General features: G+C 42.6%; 1 non-coding gene across 1 annotated transcript; it reads right to left on the bottom strand.

The window, feature by feature from the left end:
* Nucleotides 1-15,471: 15,471 nt before the first annotated feature.
* LOC120102656 (small nucleolar RNA SNORA48) lies at nucleotides 15,472-15,615 on the bottom strand. The gene has a single exon (XR_005504278.1). It is a non-coding gene; the product is annotated as a small nucleolar RNA SNORA48 (small nucleolar RNA).
* Between the last annotated feature and the right edge of the window lie 2,898 nt (nucleotides 15,616-18,513).

Genomic DNA, 18,513 nt, shown 5'->3' with positions numbered 1-18,513 from the left:
AATTTTTGAAGTTTTGTCTAAATCCAGGCTAAAATTCATCTTATTACTTTTCACGTAATTCAAGTTAGCAACTCAAACATCAGCACCTGCATTTAAGAATTTTAACACTATACAACTCAGTGATACATGAAATTAATACATATATGGTGAGGAGTAATGGAAGGTGACTAAATTATTCTGTTTTGTTTTTATTAGAGCAGGAAATTATGTATATACAATGTATGTAAACTATGTAAACAAACTCAACAAAAGAACCCCACATGATCATTTCATTACATGCTGAAAAAGCATTTGACAAAATTCAACACCCTTTCATGATAAAAGTCTTGGAAGAGCAGGAATTGAAGGCCCATACCTAAACATAGGAGGATTAATGGTAGGTAACTAAATTATTCTGGCTTTTATTAGAGCAGGAAATTATGTATACATAATATATGTATGTGATACATAACATATAAGATTCTAACATCTGAGTTGAGGGCACAATGGCAGTGTTAGAAGGTGTGTAGGCAAGCAGATTGCAAAGTGTACATGTGTGTTCAGAAGCAAGGCTACAGTGAACCCATAATGTAACACAGGTAAACAAAGACAGAAACATCTAGAATTCATTCTACATCTGTTTTCAATTATTTTCTGTTGATATGCATTCAGAACATTTTGTTGTTGGCAATAATTGATTGTTGGCCTACAGGATCACATACATGTCCCCACAGATTTAGCACTTGAGTTGTAGGAGAGCCCTTTCTCTAAGAAAGCTAACTTAGTGTTGACCTTCAGCATCACAGTGCAATATGTGTTCCAGAGGAGTTCTTGCTTTTTTACTCTCTTCCTCCATTTTCTACTTTTCTTAGCACCTCTTCAGTCTCTACCATTTGAAAGGTTACTGTCAAATTTTTATTACTGTCAAGTTTGCATTTATGATGACATTAAACTCCTTATAACCCTATGGTTGAATGAGGATGCCACATAAAGCCAAGTAGTAAACTCCTGGCCTGTTTTGACTCTGAAGGATGCTCAGCTGCAGTTCAAGAATTTGCAGTTCTTTCCATTGCTATCAGCATGTGAATGGCTTTAGGCTTGGAAATTTTGGCAGTGTTATCTAAAATTGTTCCAAAATTTATCACTTTTTCATTTTTTTCACTCTCTTTTCCTCATCCATTTTCTTCTCTTTCCCCAGTCACAGGCTATGTCTGCCAGAAGACCAGGTAGGCTACCTACCATGTGTCCATCCCTTTGCCCTTTCTCATCACCATTACCCATCTCAGAACTTGAGCAGACACTCCTTGCTAAACCAGAGGCCACACTGCACCACAAATCACCAGGTAGGACAAACTCTGTCTACCCAAAGACCTTCTCCACACACCCTCACCCTGAACACTATCTCCTGAAGGGAAAATTATACAAATTTGGGGTTTAAAAATATGGAGTCGGAAGAGTGTGTTTCAGGGTTCACAGACTCAGGACTAAACTGTGAAAAGCAAGTCCAGGCAGCCTCGCCCTGCCGCTAGAACTAGCAGACCATAAAAGGAAAGGAATGCAGAACAGACCAGGAGTACCGGATCTGACTCACAGGCCACCTGGCAGGAAGAGATAAGCCCCCAGCCCCCGACATCCAGGACGCCCCAAACCTGCCAATGTGTGTAGCTATACCTTATTACCTCATCATGTGAAATAGCCAATCATATGTGAACATGTCTATGTGCCTCGTTTGAATCCACCAATCCCCGTAACTATGCATCTGCTTCTGTACGCCTGCTTCTGCTTCCCCAAACCCTATAAAAAGCCCCATGCTGGAGCTGCTGGGGGCGCAAGTCCTCCGAAGAGACTGTGTGCCCGCAGGTACCTGTGTTTTCCAATAAACCCTGTTGCTGATTGCATCCGAGTGGACTCGGCTCGGTCATTGGGCGCTTGGGACTCCTCCTGAGGGAAAGGTCCTCTCTGGGGGTCTTTCACTCCAGTTACCTCTCCCTTTCTCTTCACCCTGAACCAGCCTCTATCTCAGGATTAGAGTCCCTGCTGGATCAGATGGTATGTACCAGAACTGCTGCTCATACCTGGACAAAGACCCTCTTCTCAACTATAGGCCACACATGCCAGAAGATTAGAGAGGGAACAGAAACCAAGTAACAGAACACCCACCCAACAAAGACAAACCCAGAAATAAGCACCTAGAACTATAATCACCATAAGCCCAGATGCCTAAACACCAGTTTAAGAACACAATTAACAAGAACCAGGGCAATATCTCATCACCAGAGCTCAGCTATCTTGATACAGTAATCCCTTAATATTCTGATGCAATTGAAGTGTAAGAAAAAGACCTTAAAATCAAGTTTATGAAGATGATATAGATTCTTATTTATTTTTAATTTATTTATTTATTTATTTAAATTCCAAATGCTGCCCCTACTCCTGGTCCCTCCGTCACAGAGTCCCTCCCTCCACCCCTTCTGTTCTCAGCATGGAGGCCCCCTGGGTATTCCTTGACTCTGGCACAACAAATCTGTAGGACTAGGCACATCCTCTCCCACTGAGGCCAGGCAAGACAGCTGTGTAGGAGAATGCATTCCACAGATAGGCTACAGCTTTAGGGGCAGTCCCTAACGCTCCAGTCGTTGGAAGATCCACATGAAAAATGAGCTGCCTGTCTACTGCATATGTGCTATGGGGGACCTCAGTCTTACCTGTCTAGGCTCCTTGGTTGGTGACTCAGTGTCTAAGAGCTTGTAGGGGTCCAGATTAGTTGACACTGTTGGTCTTCCTGTAGTGTTCCCATAAACTTCAGGGCCTTCAATCCCTTCCCTGAACTCTTCCCTAAGACTTCTTGACCTCTGACCAATGTTTGCCTGTGGCCATCTGCATGTTTTAGTCAGATGCTAGGTAGAGCCTCTCAGATGACAATTATGCTAGGCTCCTGTCTGTAAGCACAGCAGAATATCATTAATAGTGTCAGGGATTCATTCAGAGCCTGCCCCACATGTGACCCATACATATACAGCCACCCAATTAGACAAGATGGATGAAGCAAAGAAGTGCAGACCGACAGGAGCCGGATGTAGATCGCTCCTGAGAGACACAGCCAGAATACAGCAAATACAGAGGCGAATGCCAGCAGCAAACCACTGAACTGAGAATAGGACCCCCGTTGAAGGAATCAGAAAAAGGACTGGAAGAGCTTGAAGGGGCTCGAGACCCCTTATGAACAACAATGCCAAGCAACCAGAGCTTCCAGGGATTAAGCCACTACCTAAAGACTATACATGGACTGACCCTGGACTCTGACCTCATAGGTAGCAATGAAAATCCTAGTAAGACCACCAGTGGAAGGGGAAGCCCTTGGTCCTGCTAAGACTGAACCCTCAGTGAACATGATTGTTGGGGGGAGGGCAGCAATGGGGGGAGGATGAGGAGGGGAACACCCATAAAGAAGGGGAGGGGGAGGGATTAGGGGGATGTTTGCCCGGAAACCGGGAAAGGGATTAACATTCGAAATGTAAATAAGAAATACTCAAGTTAATAAAAAAAAAATAGTGTCAGGGATTGGTATTTACCGATGGAATGGGTCTCAATTGGGGCCAGGTTTTAGTTGGCCATTCCCCAGTCTTGGCTCCGTCTTTGCTCCTGAATTTCTTTTGGTCAAAAGTTTTGTGGTTGGACTGGTGTTCTAATGCCTCCACTAGGGATTCTGAATGGTTATAGAATGTGGCTTCTTCAAATTCCATGTCTCCGTTGTTAGGCATCTTAGCTAAGGTCACCTGCATTGACTCGAGTGAGCTTTCCTCATCTCTGGTCTCTGAGGTGTTCAAAAGATTCCCCCGATCCCCATTCCTGGCACCTGTAGATTTCAATTAGTTCCTCTGGACCTCTGGACCGCTCTTCTGTCTCTCCCCTCACCTGATCCCCATGCTCCTCAATTCCTCTTTCCATATAGATTCCCAACCACTTCCCTCCCTATGCTCCTACAACTATTTTATTCCTCCTTCTAAATGAGACTTAAGCATCCTTGCTTAGGCCTTCCTTTTTGTTTAACTTCTTTGTTACTATGGAGTATATCAAAGGTATCCTATATGTTATGGCTAATATGCACATATCAGCAAGTACATACCAGGCATGTTTCTTGGATCTGGGATACCTCACTCAGGATAATATTGCAATCCCACCAACAATGGAGGAGTGTTCCTCTTTCTCCACATCCTTGTCAGCATCTGCTATCACATGAGTTCTATATCTTAGCCATTCTGACTGGTGTCAAGTGGAATCTCAGGGTTGTTTTGACTTGCATTTCCCTGATGACTAAGGATGTTGACCATTTCTTTGGATGCTTCTCAGACAAGCCATATTCCTCAGGTGTGAATTGTTTCTTTAGCTCTAATACCTCATTTTCAATAGGGTTACTTGGCTCTCTGGAGTCTAACTTTTTGAGTTCTTTGTATATTTTGGACACTAGCCCTCTAACAGTTGTAGGATTTGTAAAGATCTTTTCCCAATCCGTGGGTTGCCATTTTGTCCTTAATGACAGTATGCTTTGACTTGCAGGCGCTTTGCAGTTTTATGAGATCCTATTTGTGGATTCTTGAACTTAGAGTTTTAAACATTGGTTTCTGTTCAGGATATTTTCCCCAGTGCCCATGTATTCAAGATTCTGCAACAATTTTTCTTCTATTAGGTTGAGTGGATCTGGTTTGATGTGGACGTCTGTGATCCACTTGGACTTAAGCTTTGCACAGGGCAATAAGAATGGTTAGATTTGCATTCTTCTACATGCTGACCTCCAGTTGAACCAGCAAGATTTGTTGAAAATGCTATCCTTTTTTCATTGAATGGTTTTGACTCCTTTGTCAAAAATCAAGTGCACAGGTATCTGGCTTCATTTCTGGGTCTTCAATTTTATTCCACTGGTCGATCTGCCTGTCTCTGTAAGAATACCATACAGGTTTTATCAATATTGCTCGTAATACTGCTTGACTTCAGGGATAGTGATTTCCCTGGAAGTCCTTTTATTGTTGAGGATAGTTTTAGCTATCCTGGGTTTTTTCTTATTCCAGATGAATTTGAAAGTTGTTCTTTCTAACTCTATGAAGAATTGGATTGGAATTTTGATTAACGTTGCATTGAATCTGTAGATTGCTTTTGGTAAAATGACCATCTTTACTATATTAATCCTACCAATCCATGAGCATGGGAGATCTTTCCATCTTCTGAGTTCTTTTTCAACATCTTTCTTCAGAGACTTGAAGTTCTTTTCATACAAATCTTTCAGTTACTTGGTTAAAGACACAACAAAGTATTTTATATTATTTGGGATTATTATGAAGGGTGTGGTTTCCCTAATTTCTTTCTCTGCCTGTTTAACTTTTGTGTAGGGGAAGGTTACTGATCTGATTTGTTTCAGTTAATTTAATACCCAGCCAATATGCTGAAGTTGTTTATCAGGCTTAGAAGTTCTCTGGTGGAACTTTTGGGGTCACTTACGTATACTAGCATATCATCTGCAAATACTGATATTTTGACTTCTTCTTTCCAATTTGTATCCCTTTGACCTCCTTTGTTGTCTGAGTGCTCTGGCTAGGACTTCAAGAACTATACTGAAAAAGTAGGGAGAGTGTGGGCAGTCTTGTCTAGTCCCTGATTTTAGAGGGACTGCTTAGGTTTCTCTACATTTAGTTCGATGTTAGCTACTGGTTTGTTGTATATGGATTTTACTATATTTAGATATGGGCCTTGAATTGTGTTCTTTCCAAGATGTTTATCATGAAGGGGTATTGAGTTTTGTCCAATGCTTTCTCAGCATCTAATGAAATGATCATGTGTTTTTTATCTCTGATTTTGGTTATATAGTAGATTACGTTGATGCTTTTCCATATATTGAACCATCCCTGCATCCCTGGGATTAAGTCTACTTGATCATGATAGATGATCATTTTGATGTGTTCTTGGATTGGGTTTGCGAGAATTTTATTGAGTATTTTGGCGTCAATATTCATAAGGGAAATTGATCTGAAGTTCACTTTCTTTGTTGGGTCTTTGTGTGGTTTAGGTATAAGAGTAATTATGGCTTCATAAAAGGAATTTGGTAGTGCTCTGTCTGTTTCAATTTTGAGAAACAGTTCAGACAGTTTTGGTATGATGTCTTCTATGAAGATCTGGTAGAATTCTGCACTAAACCCATCAGGTTCTGGGTTTTTTGCTTTTTTGTTTTTGTTTTTTTTTTCCTTGGGAGACTTTTAATGACTGCTTCTATTTCTTTAGGAATTATGGGGTTGTTTAAATGGTTTATCTATTCCTGATTTAACTTTGATATGTGACATTTGTCTAGAAAATTGGCCATTTCCTCCAGACTTTACAATTTTGTTGAATACAGGCTTTTTCTAGTATGATCTGATGATTTTTTGAATTTCCTCAGATTCCGTTTTTATGTCTCCCTTTTCATTTCTGATTTTGCTAATTTGGACACACTGTCTGTGACCTCTGGTAAGTCTGGCTAAGGGTTTGTCTATCTTGTTGATTTTCTCACAGAACCAACTCCTTGTTTTGTTGATTCTTTTTACAGATCTTTTTTTTTTTTTTTTTTTTTTAATTAACTTGAGTATTTCTTATATACATTTCAAGTGTTATTCCCTCTCCCGGTTTCCGGGCAAACATCCCCCTCCCCCTCCCCTTCCTTATGGGTGTTCCCCTCCCAACCCTCCCCCCATTGCCGCCCTCCCCCCACCAGTCTAGTTCACTGGGGGTTCAGTCTTAGCAGGACCCAGGGCTTCCCCTTCCACTGGTGCTCTTACTAGGATATTCATTGCTACCTATGAGGTCAGAGTCCAGGGTCAGTCCATGTATAGTCTTAGGTAGTGGCTTAGTCCCTGGAAGCTCTGGTTGCTTGGCATTGTTGTACATATGGGGTCTCGAGCCCCTTCCAGCTCTTTCAGTCCTTTCTCTGATTCCTTCAACGGGGGTCCTATTCTCAGTTCAGTGGTTTGCTGCTGGCATTCGCCTCTGTATTTGCTGTATTCTGGCTGTGTCTCTCAGGAGCGATCTACATCCGGCTCCTGTCGGTCTGCACTTCTTTGCTTCATCCATCTTGTCTAATTGGGTGGCTGTATATGTATGGGCCACATGTGGGGCAGGCTCTGAATGGGTGTTCCTTCAGTCTCTGTTTTAATCTTTGCCTCTCTATTCCCTGCCAAGGGTATTCTTGTTCCCCTTTTAAAGAAGGAGTGAAGCATTCACATTTTGATCATCCGTCTTGAGTTTCATTTGTTCTAGGCATCTAGGGTAATTCAAGCATTTGGGCTAATAGCCACTTATCAATGAGTGCATACCATGTATGTCTTTCTGTGATTGGGTTAGCTCACTCAGGATGATATTTTCCAGTTCCAACCATTTGCTTACGAATTTCATAAAGTCATTGTTTTTGATAGCTGAGTAATATTCCATTGTGTAGATGTACCACATTTTCTGTATCCATTCCTCTGTTGAAGGGCATCTGGGTTCTTTCCAGCTTCTGGCTATTATAAATAAGGCTGCAATGAACATAGTGGAGCACGTGTCTTTTTTATATGTTGGGGCATCTTTTGGGTATATGCCCAAGAGAGGTATAGCTGGATCCTCAGGCAGTTCAATGTCCAATTTTCTGAGGATCCTCCAGACTGATTTCCAGAATGGTTGTACCAGTCTGCAATCCCACCAACAATGGAGGAGTGTTCCTCTTTCTCCACATCCTCGCCAGCATTTGCTGTCACCTGAGTTTTTGATCTTAGCCATTCTCACTGGTGTGAGGTGAAATCCCAGGGTTGTTTTGATTTGCATTTCCCTTATGACTAAAGATGTTGAACATTTCTTTAGGTGTTTCTCAGCCATTCGCCATTCCTCAGCTGTGAATTCTTTGTTTAGCTCTGAACCCCATTTTTTAATAGGGTTATTTATTTCCCTGCGGTCTAAGTTCTTCAGTTCTTTGTATATTTTGGATATAAGGCCTCTATCTGTTGTAGGATTGGTAAAGATCTTATCCCAATCTGTTGGTTGCCGTTTTGTCCTAACCACAGTGTCCTTTGCCTTACAGAAGCTTTGCAGTTTTATGAGATCCCATTTGTCGATTCTTGATTTTAGAGCGTAAGCCATTGGTGTTTTGTTTAGGAAATTTTTTCCAGTGCCCATGTGTTCCAGATGCTTCCCTAGTTTTTCTTCTATTAGTGTGAGTGTGTCTGGTTTGATGTGGAGGTCCTTGATCCACTTGGACTTAAGCTTTGTACAGGGTGATAAGCATGGATCGATCTGCATTCTTCTACATGTTGCCCTCCAGTTGAACCAGCACCATTTGCTGAAAATGCTATCTTTCTTCCATTGGATGGTTTTGGCTCCTTTGTCAAAAATCAAGTGACCATAGGTGTGTGGGTTCATTTCTGGGTCTTCAATTCTATTCCATTGGTCTATCTGTCTGTCTCTGTACCAATACCATGCAGTTTTTATCACTATTGCTCTGTAATACTGCTTGAGTTCAGGGATAGTGATTCACCCAGAAGTCCTTTTATTGTTGAGGATAGTTTTAGCTATCCAGGGTTTTTTGTTATTCCAGATGAATTTGCAAATTGTTCTGTCTAACTCTTTGTTGAATTGGATTGGTATTTTGATGGGGATTGCATTGAATCTGTAGATCGCTTTTGGTAAAATGGCCATTTTCACTATATTGATCCTGCCAATCCATGAGCATGGGAGATCTTTCCATCTTCTAAGGTCTTCTTCAATTTCTTTCTTCAGTGTCTTGAAGTTCTTATTGTACAGATCTTTTACTTGCTTGGTTAAAGTCACACCGAGGTACTTTATATTATTTGGGTCTATTATGAAGGGTGTCGTTTCCCTAATTTCTTTCCCGGCTTGTTTCTCTTTTGTGTAGTGGAAGGCTACTGATTTATTTGAGTTAATTTTATACCCAGCCACTTTGCTGAAGTTGTTTATCAGCTTTAGTAGTTCTCTGGTGGAACTTTTGGGATTACTTAAATATACTATCATATCATCTGCAAATAGTGATATTTTGACTTCTTCTTTTCCGATCTGTATCCCCTTGACCTCCTTTTGTTGTCTGATTGCTCTGGCTAGAACTTCAAGAACTATATTGAATAAGTAGGGAGAGAGTGGGCAGCCTGTCTAGACCCTGATTTTAGTGGGATTGCTTCAAGTTTCTCTCCATTTAGTTTAATGTTAGCAACTGGTTTGCTGTATATGGCTTTTACTACGTTTAGGTATGGGCCTTGAATTCCTATTCTTTCCAGGACTTTTATCATGAAGGGGTGTTGTATTTCGTCAAATGCTTTCTCAGCATCTAATGAAATGATCATGTGGTTTTGTTCTTTCAGTTTGTTTATATAATGGATCACGTTGATGGTTTTCCGTATGTTAAACCATCCCTGCATGCCTGGGATGAAGCCTACTTGATCATGGTGGATGATTTTTTTGATGTGCTCTTGGATCCGGTTTGCCAGAATTTTATTGAGTATTTTTGCGTCGATATTCATAAGGGAAATTGGTCTGAAGTTCTCTTTCTTTGTTGGGTCTTTGTGTGGTTTAGGTATAAGAGTAATTGTGGCTTCATAGAAGGAATTCGGTAGTGCTCCATCTGTTTCAATTTTGTGGAATAGTTTGGATAATATTGGTATGAGGTTTTCTATGAAGGTCTGATAGAATTCTGCACTAAACCCGTCTGGACCTGGGCTCTTTTTGGTTGGGAGACCTTTAATGACTGCTTCTATTTCCTTAGGAGTTATGGGGTTGTTTAACTGGTTTATCTGTTCCTGATTTAACTTCGGTACCTGGTATCTGTCTAGGAAATTGTCCATTTCCTGCAGATTTTCAAGTTTTGTTGAATATAGGCTTTTATAGTAAGATCTGATGATTTTTTGAATTTCCTCTGATTCTGTAGTTATGTCTCCCTTTTCATTTCTGATTTTACTAATTTGGCACACTCTCTGTGTCATCTAGTTAGTCTGGCTAAGGGTTTATCTATCTTGTTGATTTTCTCAAAGAACCAACTTTTGGTTCTGTTGATTCTTTCTATGGTCCTTTTTGTTTCTACTTGGTTGATTTCAGCTCTGAGTTTGATTATTTCCTGCCTTCTACTCCTCCTGGGTGTATTTGCTTCTTTTTGTTCTAGAGCTTTTAGGTGTGCTGTCAAGCTGCTGACATATGCTCTTTCCTGTTTCTTTCTGCAGGCACTCAGGGCTATGAGTTTTCCTCTTAGCACAGCTTTCATTGTGTCCCATAAGTTTAGGTATGTTGTACCTTCATTTTCATTAAATTCTAAAAAGTTTTTAATTTCTTTCTTTATTTCTTCCTTGACCAGGTTATCATTGAGTAGAGCATTGTTCAATTTCCACGTATATGTGTGCATTCTTCCCTTATTGTTATTGAAGACCAGTTTTAGGCCGTGGTGGTCTGATAGCAAGCATGGGATTATTTCTATCTTTCTGTACCTGTTGACGCCGGTTTTTTGACCAATTATATGGTCAGTTTTGGAGAAAGTACCTTGAGGAGCTGAGAAGAAGGTATATCCTTTTGCTTTAGGATAGAATGTTCTATAAATATCCGTTAAGTCCATTTGGCTCATGACTCCTCTTAGTCTGTCTACGTCTCTGTTTAATTTCTGTTTCCATGATCTGTCTATTGATGAGAGTGGTGTTGAAATCTCCCACTATTATTGTATGAGGTGCAGTGTGTGTTTTGAGCTTTAGTAAGGTTTCTTTTACGTATGTAGGTGCCCTTGTATTTGGGGCATAGATATTTAGGATTGAGAGTTCATCTTGGTGGATTTTTCCTTTGATGAATATGAAGTGTCCTTCCTTATCTTTTTTGATGACTTTTAGTTGAAAATTGATTTTATCTGATATTAGAATAGCAACTCCAGCTTGCTTCTTCCGACCATTTGCTTGGAAAGTTGTTTTCCAGCCTTTCACTCTGAGGTAGTGTCTGTCTTTGTCTCTGAGGTGTGTTTCCTGTAGGCAGCAGAATGCAGGGTCCTTGTTGCGTATCCAGTTTGTTAATCTATGTCTCTTTATTGGGGAGTTGAGGCCATTGATGTTGAGAGATATTAAGGAATAGTGATTATTGCTTCCTGTCGTATTCATATTTGGATGTGAGGTTATGTTTGTGTGCTTTTCTTCTCTTTGTTTTTTTGCCAAGACGATTAGTTTCTTGCTTCTTCTAGGGTATAGCTTGCCTCCTTATGTTGGGCTTTACCATTTATTATCCTTTGTAGTGCTGGATTTGTAGAAAGATATTGTGTAAATTTGTTTTTGTCATGGAATATCTTGGTTTCTCCATCTATGTTAATTGAGAGTTTTGCAGGATACAGTAACCTGGGCTGGCATTTGTGTTCTCTTAGGGTCTGTATGACATCTGTCCAGGATCTTCTGGCCTTCATAGTTTCTGGCGAAAAGTCTGGTGTGATTCTGATAGGTCTGCCTTCATATGTTACTTGACCTTTTTCCCTTACTGCTTTTAATATTCTTTCTTTATTTTGTGCGTTTGGTGTTTTGACTATTATGTGACGGGAGGTGTTTCTTTTCTGGTCCAATCTATTTGGAGTTCTGTAGGCTTCTTGTATGCCTATGGGTATCTCTTTTTTTAGGTTAGGGAAGTTTTCTTCTATGATTTTGTTGAAGATATTTATTGGTCCTTTGAGCTGGGAGTCTTCACTCTCTTCTATACCTATTATCCTTAGGTTTGATCTTCTCATTGAGTCCTGGATTTCCTGTATGTTTTGGACCAGTAGCTTTTTCTGCTTTACATTATCTTTGACAGTTGAGTCAATGATTTCTATGGAATCTTCTGCCCCTGAGATTCTCTCTTCCATCTCTTGTATTCTGTTGGTGAAGCTTGTATCTACAGCTCCTTGTCTCTTCTTTTGGTTTTCTATATCCAGGGTTGTTTCCATGTGTTCTTTCTTGTTTGCTTCTATTTCCATTTTTAATTCCTTCAACTGTTTGTGTTTTCCTGGAATTCTTTCAGGGATTTTTGTGACTCCTCTCTATGGGCTTCTACTTGTTTATTTATGATTTCCTGCAATTCTTTCAGGGAATTTTGTGTCTCCTCTCTATGGGCTTCTACTTGTTTATTTATGTTTTCCTGGAATTCTTTCAGGCATTTTTTCGATTCCTTTCTGTAGGCTTCTACTTGTTTATTAATGTTTTCCTGTGTTTCTCTAAGGGAGTTCTTCACGTCTTTCTTGAAGTCCTCCAGCATCATGATCAAATATGATTTTGAAACTAGATCTTGCTTTTCTGGTTTGTTTGGCCATTCCATGTTTGTTTTGGTGGGAGAATTGGGCTCCGATGATGCCACGTAGTCTTGGTTTCTGTTGCTTGGGTTCCTGCACTTGCCTCTCGCCATCAGATTATCTCTAGTGTTACTTTGTTCTGCTATTTCTGACAGTGGCTAGACTGTCCTATAAGCCTGTGTGTCAGGAGTGCTGTAGACCTGTTTTACTGTTTTCTTTCAGCCAGTTATGGGGACAGAGTGTTCTGCTTTCGTGCGTGTAGTTTTTCCCCTGTACAGGTCTTCAGCTGTTCCTGCGGGCCTGTGTCTTGAGTTCACCAAGCAGGTCACTTGCAGCAGACAAGTTGGTCTTACCTGTGGTCCTGAGGCTCAAGTTCGCTCTCGGCGTGCTGCCCACGGGCTCTCTGCAGCGGCAGCAACCAGGAAGATCTGTGCCGCCCCCTCCGGAAGCCTCAGTGCATCAGGGTTCCAGATGGCCTTTGGTGTTTTCCTCTGGCGTCCGAGACGTGTGTGCAGAGAGCAGTCTCTTCTGGTTTCCCAAGCTTGTCTGCCTCTCTGAAGGTTTAGCTCTCCCTCCCACAGGATTTGGGTGCAGAGAACTGTTTATCCGGTCTGTTTCCTTCAGGTTCCGGCGGTGTCTCAGGCAGGGGTCCTGCCGCTCCTGGGCCCTCCCCCACGGGAACCCAGAGGCCTTATACAGTTTCCTCTTGGGCCAGGGATGTGGGCAGGGGTGGGCAGTTTTGGTGGTCTCTTCTGCTCTGCAGCCTCAGGAGTGCCCACCTGACCAGGCGGTGAGGTCTCTTTCCCACGGGGTCTGGGAGCAGAGAGCTGCTGCGGGCCGGGATCTGCGGGTGTGGGACTTCTGGTAAACACAGGATGTGCCCGGTCCTAGAGGAATTCTGCCTCTGTGTGTCCCGATTTCACCAGGCAGGTCACTTGCAGCTTACAAGTTGGTCTTTCCTGTGGTCCCGAAGCTCAAGTTCGCTCGCGGGGTGCTGCCCACGGGCTCTCTGCAGCGGCAGCAACCAGGAAGATCTGCGCCGCCCCCTCCCTGGTTTTAATCTTTTGAGAAAACTTATACTTAGTTCCATGACAGCCACACCAGCTTACATTCACACCATCAGTGAACATCAGGGCAACTCCTGTTGTCCTCCATCCTCATCAGCATAAAACTTCTTTTAATTTTTGAAAACTTTTAACTGATTTTTTTGGGAGTTTCCCACGTGCACCCCAGCCCCACTGATATCCCTTTACCCTCATATCTGCCCTTTGCTCTTGCAACCTCCCCCTCCCTCCTACACACAAAGAACAAAAGCATGGAAAACATCTCATCGTGGAAACTGCAGTGTGTCACAGTGTGTTCCAAAGTGTGTCCCTCTGTCCACACATCTTTATTTGCAAATAGATCTCTGGCTTCTGTGTCACCATCAATATTGTCTCCTTACCAGTCTTTCTCCTGATTATGTTGTTTCCCTGTGTCATGGAATTCCTATAGCCTGGGGTCAGCAGAACTTACCCTTTCACTTGTCCCAACCCATTCACAGATGATATATATTTTGGGGTACATCAATACAGTCCTGGATCTGGGCCTGGATAGTGTCTGAGCTGGATAGCTCACTGACTCTCCTCTATCTGTACGACCAGGATGAACTCTCCAGTTCTGCTCTGGCTAGGCTACCCAATGCTACCATCGGCAGGAGGCCAGATCAGCTCTCTTGCTCTCAAGCCATGGTCAGATCTCAGCCTCAGCTGCTGCTGGGAATCATGTCTGAGTCTGAGGCCACACAGCATAGTGGCAGGGTTGCTGTTGATATCTGAGGCTCATGTCCCCCAGAGAACATGGGGATGTCCCTTGTCTGAGCAGGCTTCTAAGTTGATGTGAATGTCCAGGGGCTATGCATAACAGTCCCGCCCCTCACTGGCTGTAGCTGTCTATAGAGATGGCCCTTCCTCTCACCTGTTGTAGAACTTGGGAGATCAGGCCCTGTGCCTGGCTCAGGCTGGCTCATTCACACCCACGCTTCCAGAGACAGCTCAGCTGAGCTGCCCAGTCAAGACACTGCACCCTCCTTCCTAAGTGCTGCAGCCTATAAAGGGCTGGGACACCTCTCTTGCTCTCACACCTTCGACTCTGTTTCACTCATACCTTTGCCATGAGGACTAGATCCACTGTTGCCCCGGTGAGGTGAGGGGCAGGGCTAGCTCTCCAGCCCCATACCCCATGGGCCAGCTTTCCCAACTACTGAAGGTGTCAAGTGGAGTTGGAGGGGAGAGGACATCATCAGTGTACACACACCACCTTGTAGCAGACTTGTCATGGGCCCAGCTCTTGGTGCTAGCTCACCTGTGCCCCGACCATCATCTTCAACTCTGCTGTGCTGTTCAGGTTAGGTGCAAGACCCATTCTCCGGAGTGCTGCAGCTGTTAAGGGGTAGGGTTAGCCTGTGGTGGGGGTAGGATGGGTCTTCACCCCTGCAACTGTGCCAGTCCATGGCAGAAGAGTGAAGGGGTCAACTCTCCCACAATCCTGCCCTTGGAGCTGTTTCACTTACTGCTAGGGCCAGCTCCATTCAGCTACCTGGGCAAGGCACAGGGCCTGATCTTCCCAGTTCTGCCACTGGTGAGCGGAGGGGCCATTTCTATAGAGAGCTATAGCCAGTGAGGGGCGGGACAGTTATGCACTTCCTGGACATTCATATCGACTTAGGTGCCTGCTCAGACCAGGGACGTCCCCACGTTCTCTGGGGGACATGAACCTCAGATATCAACAGCAACCCTGCCGCTATGCTGTGTGGCCTCAGACCCAGACATGACTCCCAGCAGCAGCTGAGGCTGGGATCTGACCATGGCTTCTCATACAACAGGCTGCTGTTGAGGTGCTCCACTTCTCTTTCTCTCTCATCTGTCCACCACGCACTTATGCATTGTGGTGGCTCCTGATGCAGGCTGGCCCCTCGGTGACATTCTCTGCGCTGTGTGGCATGATGGCAAGTTGTGGTTTTAGCCGCCTGTGCCAGGCATCCGAGGGAGGGTCTGTGGGTGGCATGGCGGTCTTCAGGTTTCTGTCCTCCTCTTCCCGGGCTGTGCTGGCTGGTGGTAGGCGGGACCCTGTGTGTCTATGGCCCTCCCAGGCTGTAGGTTTGAGGGCCTGCAACACACGGCCGAATTCAGGTCTGTGTTTTCTTCCTCTGGTGCTGCACTGCCTGGATTTGATTTGATTTTTTAGGCATAAAACAGTTTAGGCCACCGAGCCAGACCTCAAGCTAGGATGGATAAAGGACTGCTGTCTGCTCTGTCCCTGACTGATATTAGAACACCACCACCAACAAGGTGTCCCTTCGTCCATTGCCAAAGGTTTTCAGTTGTTTTCTTAATGACAGCCATACTGACTAGAGTAAGATATATACTGTTATTTTATTTTTTATCTGCAATTCCCTGATGATAAATATTTTTGGCCACCCATATCTCTTTATTCAGTCCATTCTCTCCCTTATGGAGTGGAAGATTTATACTTTTGGTGTTTAATTTTTATAGTTCTTTATATATTCCAGGAGCCAATACATTGTTAAAGTACAGTTGGCAATGGTTTTTTTTTTTCATTCTGTAGCTGGACTATCATTATGTCTATAGTTTCTTTTACTGTGCAGAAGCCATTTAGTTTTATGTAATCCTCCTTGTCAATTCTTGAGAATATTTCTGTTGTTATGGAGGTTCTATTCAGAAAGTTCTTGCCTGCCCTTACCCTTCAAAGTTTTTTTCCTATGCTGTTTCAAGTCTTCAGGTTTTAAATCAAAGCCTTTGACCCAACTTTGAATTAATTTTGTGCAGGATGACAGATATGGATCCAAAGGTAGTCCTTTTGGATGTCTAACTTGCAGCTTGTTTTTTTCTAATACATGTTTATGTTTTTGACAATTTTGTCAAAAATGATCTGTCCACAGAAGTGCAGGTTATGGGCCCTTTTACAGTCCATTCGTCTATACATCTGTTTTTGTGGACACACCTTGCAGTCTTTGTCATTATGCCTCTGTGGGATAGCGTTAGATCAGGTGATGTGATGGCTCTGCAGGGTTTGTCCTGCTTAGTCTCTTCATGGTCTTTTGTGTTTCCGTATAAGCTTAGTACTTGTTCTAGTTCTGTAAATGTCACTAGATCTGTGATGGTAGCATTAAATCTGTAGATTGTGTTTGTTAGTACATTTCACCACAGTTTTTCTGCCAATCCAGGACATAGATTCCTCTCACAAAATCTGTTCTTTCCTGTGCCTTTTTGATGGAGGGTGTCATTCTTCCTACTCTGTATAGAATTTAAAAAACCATTTTCCCTAGTGTTGTCTTGGCTGTAATGAACTTGCTTACAGTTTGCTTGCCATACAAGTAACTTTGTTACCAATTTAGAAAGATTGCCAATGGTGGATACATCAATCTTGCTTAGATGCTCCTTCTTTCTGGACTGAAGCCTATCATTCCATGCTTTCCTGGCTTTTAGGATTGCACATGAGAGGCTTTATGTATTCTGGAATTTGTGTCCTGTGGATGAGTTGGTGTTTTCCACCTACAGTTCCTAAGATTTGTTCTTTGCTTAACATTTTTTTTTATTTTCTGATTATAAAATGGTGCAAAGAGGTTTTTCTCTTATGAAGTCTGTTTAAAGTTCTGAATTCCTTTTGTATTTCAATGTCTGCTTCTTTTTCTAGACTTGGGAAAAAGGAAGATAGGGGAAAAAGGACTTGCCAATTATGAAAATGTCCACAAACAAAAACGAGAAGAGAAAAAGGTAAAACTTTAAGAAAAGTGTGAAATGATTGGAAGTACCAAATGTGTGTGCGTGTGTGTGTGTGTGTGTGTGTGTGTGTGTGTGTGTGTGTGTGTGTAAGAAACACAGGGATAAACAAGGGAAAAAGCAACTAAGGGAAAAACTGCTCTAAACTGTAAAAATGAATGAACAAAATTAAATGATTGTATGAAGAGAGATAACTGATAAACTATATATATATATATATATATATATATATATATATATATATATATATACTAAAAAACACCCAAATACAGTAAAAATCCAGCTAAGAGAGTACTGTGGGGGAAAAAGAACCTCACAGAAGAAGCAATAGAGAGGAAGACACGAGGCTGTGTTGGAGCAGCTTCTTCAGAAAAGCACAGTCATGGAGGAAGAGGGTCGGGGGAACTTGTGGGCTGATTCTTCTGTTTATGTTTCTGCTGAGTCTGTACTGTTTGGTTAGAACCAGAGGGCTCTTCACAGACCACTTGTTGCTGACTGGGGGCCACTGCTGGCCACACTGAGCTTTGCAGTCTGTCTTTAACCCTCTCAAGAGGGTGTCCATGTGGTGTTTTTAATCCAAGGCTGATCCCAATACCCCGATACCAGAGGTTTCTGCATCTATAGTTCAGGATGTGAATGCTGTGTGCCTGTCTTGAGGGCGAGACTGCTCTGCTTTGGTTAGCTTTTCTTTCGCGAGTAGCTTTTGCTCTCTTTTCCCCTAAGGAAGTGTAAGTTGGAGGCAACGTTTAGCTGATTTCTCTGTCATTTTTCCTTTCTGCCCCATTTTTTTCTAAGTATTCTTTCACTTTTAAAATGAACTTCTGAAATTCTTCCTCTATTTCGCTCCTTGGGAAAAAGTCCATCTTGTCCCCTGACGCACCTTTCTCAGCTCACATAGAGGCAGTCTTCACTTTAATCCATGTGACTTGAAGTCCTCATCTCCCCTGCAGTTCCCTCCCCAAGAACCTGCACCTTTCATTGAACACTCTATAAAGCTGAATCACCAATTAGAACCCTGACACCATTACTGTTCCTATGTTGTACTTCCAGACAGGAGCTTGGCCTGGCTCTCTTCTGAGAGGCTCTACCAGTAGCTGACTGAGAGAGATGTAGATACTTACAGCCAACCATTGTACTGAGGTTGGGGTCCCTATGGAAAAGTTAGGGGGAGGATTGAAGCAAAGAAAGAGATGGAAACCCCATAGGAAGACAAACAGTGTCAACTAAATGGGGGAGGGCAACATTTGCAATGTAAATAACAAGAACTGATAACAACAACAATAATAAACTTCAGTAACTGTGGAGGGGTGGAAATGACTCAGGCCCAGAGCCAAGTTATCTTTAGTTCCCTCAAATGGCCATTAACTGCCACTTGCGGCCATTTACTGCCCTCATTTGTGACCTAACATCTTTGTGATTCTTAGGTAAATCCTTTGAAATATATTGGATGAACAGTATCCTCATGTCAAACCC

This window comes from Rattus norvegicus, chromosome 4 (assembly GCF_036323735.1).
Source record: "Rattus norvegicus strain BN/NHsdMcwi chromosome 4, GRCr8, whole genome shotgun sequence".
NCBI lineage: Eukaryota > Metazoa > Chordata > Mammalia > Rodentia > Muridae > Rattus > Rattus norvegicus.
The sequence above is the reverse complement of the archived record's forward strand: the minus strand, read 5'-3'. Positions and strand labels throughout refer to the sequence as shown.